The sequence below is a fragment of the Canis aureus genome, chromosome 36 (genome assembly GCF_053574225.1).
Source record: "Canis aureus isolate CA01 chromosome 36, VMU_Caureus_v.1.0, whole genome shotgun sequence".
Lineage (NCBI taxonomy): Eukaryota > Metazoa > Chordata > Mammalia > Carnivora > Canidae > Canis > Canis aureus.
Genome location: NC_135646.1, coordinates 23,094,126 through 23,101,782, shown reverse-complemented (window position 1 = coordinate 23,101,782; position 7,657 = coordinate 23,094,126).

The following is a 7,657-nucleotide window of genomic DNA, read 5'->3' as shown; positions in this document are numbered from 1 at the left end:
TCAATTTATTTGATGCAAATATAGCTATTCCAGCTTTCATTGGATAAGCATTTGTATAACAAGTATGTATTCTTTTACATTTAAACTATCTGTGTGTTTATAGTTAAAATGAGTTTCTTGACAGTATATTATTGGATTTTGCACTTTTCTTTAATCTCTGTATTTAAACTTGTAGTTTAGACCATTCACATTTAATCTGATTATTGATATAATTAAAGCAAACCAATTGTCTTGCTAACTATATTCTTTTTTTCCCTTATTCTTTCCTTTTCTTTTCCAATGTTTTCTTACCTTTTCTGGTTTAATTGAGCATTTTTATGACTTAATTTTATCTTTTCTATTGACTTACTATTTATATCTCTTTAAAACACTGGTGGTTGCCTTAGAGTCTACAATATACACATTTAATTGATCAAAGTCTATCTTCATGTAATACTACACTACTTCATGTAGAGTATAATAACTTTATATAGTGTGTTTTCACTTTTTCCGTCCTGTTCTTTGTGCTATTTTTGTCATACATTTTAACTGTGCACTTGCTATAAACATAAAATAAATCGCAAGGTACCATATTCTTTCTCTGTAGGAAAAAATCCTTTTGTATTTCTTACAGAGTACTACTTTTGGTGCTGAGTTTCCTCAGTACTTATCTACCTGAGAGAATCTTTACTTCTGTTTGGAAACCTATTTTGTTTGGTATTCAATTCTGGGTTAAAAGTTTTTTTTAAACATTTAAAAATGCCACTAATTGTCTTCTATTTTGTATGATTTCTAGTGAGATTACTTTTTTACTATAATATTTTATTTTACTCTGATTGCCTTCTGGGATTTTCTCTTGGTCTTTTGTTTTCAACATTATGAATATATTTATGTAGTTTATACTTCTCTTATTGGTGTTCTCTGAGGCTCTTCAATCTGTGATTTGCTATTGGCCATTAACATTGGAAAATTCTTGGCCATTATATACTCAAATACTTTTGACCTGTTTTTTTTTTTTTTTTTCTCTTTCCCTCTCTACTTTTTCTGGGATTCAAATTATATGTATGTTAGAGAAATTGACATATATCAATATGTTCTACAGCTTTTGGATGCTATGGGTTTTGTTTGGTTTGGGTTTTGTTTTCTGTTTTTTACTTTTCTACTCTTTTTTGTTTTGGTTTGGGCAATTTCTATGGGTCTATCTTCAAATTATCTTCATGTCCACTGATCCTTTTGTTAGCTGTGTCAGGTCTAATGAGCCATGGTAAAGACATTCTTTTTGTTGTTGTTGTTTTAAATTTTCAGCATTTATAGTTGATTCTTTCTCACGGTTTCTATCTCTCCCCTGAATTTACCCACTGATCTTGCATGCTGTCTACCTCTTCCATTAGAGACTTTAGCATATTCAACACAGTTATTTTGACGGTTTCTATCTCTCCCCTGAATTTACCCACTGATCTTGCATGCTGTCTACCTCTTCCATTAGAGACTTTAGCATATTCAACACAGTTATTTTGAATTTCCTCTCTGAAAATTTCACCATCTGTGTCATATCTGAGTCTGGTTTTAATGATTATTTTTTTCTCCCTAAGGAGTGTGTTGTTTTTTTTGCCCTTTTATATGTCTTGCAATTTCTGTTATTGAAAGTTGGGCATCTTGTGTAGTTCTTATGCCTGAAAATCAGCATGTCTTTCCTTCTGCTAAACCTATAATGTAGGGATTTGAATTAATGTAGTTAGAAGTTGGGCCTAGTTTTAAGTTTGTTGTTGTGGTGGTTACTCTTCGGGCACCACCAACTTTAAATTCTTAGAATGATTCCCTGTGTTAGGTTGGTTTGTCCGAGGGTTTTTTCCTCAGCAAATGCTCCTATATTAACTTTAGATCTTCCTCTGTGCTGTGTCTCACAATGTTTCTTTCCTTGCTCTTCTTTTTCCCTATCCCTCACTCAGCCATATTCTGAGTTTACTTGTTACTTGGTGCTTGTTAGCTTATCAGTAGGGAGTGGTAGTGGGCATTCTCTCTTGTTCTCATTAAGCCTTACTCCTAGACCACCATGGTGTCATGTCCCTAGCTCCTGGAGTGTGGACTCCTCACTGATGCTCCTCCTCAGATTATCGTTCTGGGTCCTGCATGCAATCCTCCACTCTCAGGGTAGGATTTCTTTTGTTGCCATCTCCTTCCCAAGATACGAGTGGTTTTCACCAGTGTGTCATCGGGGTGATGGTGTTTTTGTTTCGTTTTTTCCCCTTGCTTCCATAGTTTAAAGGGGGAAACTTTACTCCATATGGATAGTGGGGAGGACAGGATTCTTACAAAAAAGCTTTGATCCACAATAGAAGGATACAGGTAGGGTCCTGTGTCAGCTCTTGCATGGTTGATCTGTACCATAATTAACACTTTCTTAAAACTTCTTTCAGTCTTTTTTGTGATTGTCCTTTGTTCATGGAAAGAAATAAAAGAGAATGTGAAATCCTTCAATTTTCTCATCTCCCAGGACTTCACACTTTCTCCAGATTATACTTGGCCTTCACCAATTTTTCAAACAACCTAAGAGACCCCTTTTTGCTGCTGTTCAATTGTATCTGTTCTAGCTAAGCTATTGCTTATGTCTTAACACTCCCTGCAGGCACCCTGCCTTTTCTTAGATTTTGGGTTAATTGGTTGCCCTTCAATCTTAGCTTTCAGTAGTTTCAAGAAAACTCATGCCTTTTTTCTTTTAAATCTCTTATAAGCATAAATAACACTCTTTCTTTCCAACTCTGCACAGTGCTGGTTGGAAAATAAGTTTGGTATTAATAACGTATTGTAGAAATGATCAGAATTTTATATTTTCTTTTAAATTAACAGCCAAGGGTTTTATGGACATAAAAAGAAAGATATCTACAAGTAGATAAAGATGTGTTATGTTTTGTTCCTGAAATACTTGCAAAGAGATTATTCTCACACTCTAAGCACTGTAACTGAAGGTAGGATAGATTGCCAAATTCTTTGGAATGGATGAAATCATTTCAAAGCAATGAAAGGCTGATGTTATCAATTCACATGTTGCACAGGATTATCTTGAAGGCATCATGTCATGGTTTAAATAGCAGCGTTTTTTTTCTTCCTCAGAGGTTATAAAATAAATGTATGCCTTATAACTGATAGCATTTTCTGTATTCTGAGCAGCAGAGTGGGGCTTTGTGCAGGTAGAGTGGCAGGTGACTTTCAGATTAAGCACTGAGATTTAAGTGCCTACAAAATTAAAAAAAAATCTATTTAAGACTGTCACATTCAATCTTTTTCGTTTGTGATTGCCTTAAAATAATTTCATTTATGAGGTTATCAGCTGTTGTATTGAAAACTGGGTAAAAGTTTTCTGGTGGCTTGGAAATGAGGGGAAAGTAGATTAAAAGTCCACACAAAGGCGAGTATTTTTGATGTTTAAGAAGTGCATGTGCCATGGGTGACGTGGGATAGAAAGGAAGGAAAAGGCTGAAAGAGAAACAACAGGCCTGGTGCATAAAGACAGAGAAGCATCAGTAATGCACCATCTTCTCATTATGACCTGGATCATTCATTCTCTTCACATCGAAGAATAAAGTACCTGTGAATTTATGATACTGATCTCTTTACTACATATCCAAAGGAAATCTAACTCTTCCTTTGACAACCATACCACATATACCTGGGGAAGAGAGTGGGTGCAGGATTCTTAAACAGGGTATTCAATCTGCTTTGCCAAGGAGATATCATATTGTGGAATTCTGTATGTTGACTTCCTGAAGTAAACTGGCTCCTGGTTAGAGGGAACACTTATCTCTCTTAAAAAAAACAAAAACAAAAACAAAAAAAAAAAACAAAAAACAAAAAACAAAAAAAACTTCAGCATTTCACCAAATCTTTGTAGTTCTTGACATGTAAAAAAAAAAAAAAAATACAAATCTTTTCAAGAACCCATAATGATTTTCAAGGCAAAAAATGAAGTAAAATTAAGAGTTGTGTAAAGCTGAGGCTCAATCCTTCTAGAAACACTAGATATCTTTGCTTTGTATTAGGAAGTTATTTTTCATCCTTGATTATAAAAGCAAAATGTAAAGTTGTACATGTCATATGTTAGGGAATAAAGTAGAGTTGGGACCAGATTAATATTTGGTTTCCTTTATTCCTCCGTTATATCATTCATAAAAATTCCAAGTAAAGAGATATGCCACATGCTAGTGTATTTTTTGTAATGTATTTCTTTGGTAGTATTTTAAATAACAGGGAGTACCAAAAAACTGATCATTATGGAGGGATTTAACCTCAGCTAGCTATTTTATAACCAATGCTTTATTCCAGCTCTATAATTAACATCTAAAATTAACATTTTCAACATGACTTTAAACATTAGAGAATCTAAGTAGATATAAATACTTAAAGTACTATTGCTTTGCACTTTTTAGGCCTTTCAAAACGGAACTAAAGGCAGTCTCTCTCCACATGAAATATGGCACGGTACATGCTTTGGAACTGTTTTATAGTTTTAAATATTTTTTATGCAATTGGGTATAACTATTTCCATATGTTTATAAAGAGTAAAAGGAGGTAACAGCAGAGATGCTGAAATGTTCTATGTCCCTTTTCATTACTAGCCACATAAGAGCACCAGCCCCTTCTTATCTCTAGTCTATTGGTAAATAGAATTTATTCACTTTCCTTAATAGTAACCTGAAGATGCTGTTTAATGCACCATAAACAAATCTTATGAATTTTTTACATGATTAAAATGGTCATAACTATCCAATGTTTCTTGCTGATTGAATCTGCCACTTCTGTTTACTAGGAAAATAAATAACACATGTTTGCTCTCTTTCTAAAAGGTTCCTATTTATTCTGTGGTCATTTCCCACTTACAATATTTCCAGCTTAATTTCATAAAACAGCTTTTATAAGACTTGGGGGAAAAAATAGCCCTTATTGTACATTGTCTTCAAGTATTTTGCCTCTGAGCTCTGGAGTTTTTTTTTGTTGTTGTTGTTTTGGTTTTTTGTTTGTTTTTTTTTTTTTTTTTTTTTTTTTTTTTGAAGTAACATCCAACTATCCAGTTTTTCTTTACTTTTCCTACCTTCATTCCTTCCTCTTTCTTGCCCTCCCTTCCTTTCTTCCTTCCTTCTACTCTCTTTCCTTCCCTCCCGCCCGCCTTTTTTTGAGGGCTGTATTAGAGCTGGAATTTAAAAAGTGAAACAGCTGCATGCCTTACATGTGCATGCAGGACCAGCGTAATACAGCTGTTTGAGAATTCCCCCCAACTGCCATCCATATTATCAATGCTGGTGCTGAATTTATAGTTGAAAGCAACAAGGTTTACAGGGCATTTATCTGTCAGAGGGTTCATTAAGATGAACAAGCGTGCGGAGAAAACTGTCTATCAAGAAAACTCCCATTGTTATAATTTCTTAAGAATAGATGCCATAAGTAATGCTATTTATGTCTCCCCTTTGAAAATTGAAGGCCTGTATGAAGTTCAATGAGCATGGCTAAATCACATCTTGAGAGATAAATTCCTAGTATGTCATGGACTCCATGTTATAGCCTTGATACTCATTCAAATTGAGAGTCAAGGCCTTGTTTGTATACCACCACATTTGTGTTAAAATATGAAGAAGCCTCTTGGGTCCATGTTTCAGGGCATGTCTTAAATTGCAACTCCCCTGAGGGAGAAAGCTTTCCTGTTGTTTCTGTTGATTATGACCTCAAACCTGCATATGATGTGACATGTATTGCATTGTATTATAATTATGTGTGGGTTTGTCTTCTTTCCTTTCCTGCTACCCTTACACAGACATCTCTCTTAGTAATAGTTTTCTAGTCTAGAGCCAGGGCTAAGGGGATATATTTTTTATCCATGGAGTTGAATAGCTGGTCCAAGTGTTTTCTGCCCCCAGCTTCTGATAATGTATTGATATTGGGAAAGTTAAGTTTTGGTGTAAAGAATATATGTAACTATATACGATCAGTATATTTTATAATAGCCTGTTAAAAGACATCAGTTATATTATAAACTTAGTTTGACGTATTATGTGAATTTCATAAAGACGTTGAACTCTAGAACTAGAACTTTAAGTTCAAGCCACTCCTGTTCGAGAAGAACACTGAGATTCAGAATTGAAAGACACATAAAGAACTTTGTTTCATTTTCAGTTAGGAAAATTGTAAGACAACCCAAGAATCTTCTGATTGAATCACTAATGGTTCTTCTCTTGCTTAGAAATTTTCTCTGTTAACCTTGGTGAAATAGGAATTGTGTCATCAGCACCATGCTGCATTTATTGTTGAGCAGTATGCCAATGATTTGAGCATATTTCTAAGACTTTAAAATTTAGTAAATGGTACTATTATTTTTATTCCCACCATACTTGTTGTAGGTGATTTCCAGGTTATTTGCACAGAATTTTAGCTGATTTCACTTCTGTTCAACAAGCTTGATGCATCTTCATGGTGCTGGTTTGACAGGGGATAAGCACCTTTGAGGAAACTCTCTGGTAAGAAGTAGAGTTCAGAATAACCCAGGGAGGGTGCCTGTGTGGCTCAGTTAAGCATTTGCCTTTGGCTCAGGTCATGATCCCAGGTTCCTGGGATTAAGCCCCATGTTGGACTCTCTGCTCAGAGGGGAATTTGCTTCTTGCTCTTCCTCTCCTCCTGCCTCTCTCCCCCCACTTATATTCTCTCTCTCTCTCTCTCTCTCTCTCTCTCTCTGTTTCAAATAAATAAAATAAAAAGTCTAAAACAAACAAACAAAAAAACAGAATTACCCGTCTTCATAGACAGGGAGCCAGACTCAGTTATCAGTATCTGCCATATAAGGAATGCCTCCAGGTGTGGACCAAATGGACCTGGAACATTTTACCACTTTCATCATGGGGCTCAAAGTTGTAAATTAGGCTTGCTGTGAGTGAGATTCCCCAATTGCAAAACTGAGAACAAGTTTACATAATAATTTTTCACCCTTTGTTGTAGAAATTATTTCAGTTTTCAGCTGGGTATATAGTTGTCCCCCCCCCCCCCCCCCGAGAAAGCAGATAACTATATGAGAATCCAACAGAGAAGTATATTATAGGAGCTGGTGTATGGTAGCCATATTGATCATGTCAAGTACCCTGATGAATGCTGCATGTCTTACATTTGACTTTTGTAATAATCTTATGAGATGGATATTATTTATATATGAGGTACCTGAGGCTCAGTCATCTAATTTAGTAAATTATGGCACTAAACTTCAAATTCAGGTTTGTTTTATTTAAAACCACACACTCTTCATTAGGTGAAACTGAATTCATCCTATATAGAGTTGTAGATCTCTCATTATTTGGAAATCTAAACTTGATTCAAATTTATTTGTGTGAATAAAGAGACTGAGTTAGCCTTATTTGTAAGCGGAGTTGGCATATTATATTCCATAATCAACATAATGTGTAGCGACTGCCTTTTGCGTTTCCAGATGTAGAAAAGAGGGTTATGTGAATTACATGAACTTGAGTTACTTAATAATTAGCAACTCTCATTCTGTGTAAAATCCATGGAGTTTACATCAAAAAATAGGAAGAAAGGTGTTTTTAAAAAAAATTTTTAGGACCTTAAAAAAAAAGAGTTTGTGGGAGAAACCAAGATTTTTATGTAAGCAGAGTATAAAGTGGGCTCTAAAGGGAGAGATGTCCTA